Raw genomic sequence first — 699 nt, 5'->3', positions numbered from 1 at the left:
GTCATTCGCTTCCGCGGCCGGCTGCACGCCCTCGCTGCCTTGCACATCTCTCCCTAGCTTTGCCGTGGGCGTCAGAAACTCCCGTATCCTTTCTATAAAACTCGACATGTTTTGTATCTCCGCTCGCTATCCGTCTATCACTGGTACACCTGCGGTTGCTACTCCTTCATGCGAACGATCCCGGACGAGCCCCCATTTTACCTGTAGTGCCGCTAGGGTAGACGACTACGGTTCGACAGACGTTAGGTAGTAACGCGTGTCCAGTAGTGGGATTCAGAGTCCGCTCCTGTCGATGTATTAAGGCCAGGACGGCGATGAGCACGTAGCAGATAACAGGTCGTACCAGAGGAACAGAACACGGTGAAATGCGGTTAATGATACGGCTATATAGCTTTTATTTCGTGTTACGAAGGTACAAATGATTCCCCCTGCATTCGTATATGCAGCGGACCTGCTAATAGTTTTATTGATCTCGTCGAATATCTACACGTCGCCAGCTCCGTCTTCTTCCCTCACGTTCGTCCTCGCCTTGCGTGGATCCACACAGTCTCGCAGGTGTCTCCCTCCCCGTCGCTCCCAGCTCTACCAGAATGCCGTTCTTCGCCCGTTTTTATTTCCCTTTCCCGTTTGGCTCTGGCTTACACCTACCTGAAAACCTGTGCGTTTTTTCGCTCTCTCTGGTCCTTCCTCTCGCCTTCC

This window comes from Priapulus caudatus, unplaced genomic scaffold (genome assembly GCF_000485595.1).
Source record: "Priapulus caudatus unplaced genomic scaffold, Priapulus_caudatus-5.0.1 Scaffold193, whole genome shotgun sequence".
Lineage (NCBI taxonomy): Eukaryota > Metazoa > Priapulida > Priapulimorpha > Priapulimorphida > Priapulidae > Priapulus > Priapulus caudatus.
The sequence above is the reverse complement of the archived record's forward strand: the minus strand, read 5'-3'. Positions refer to the sequence as shown.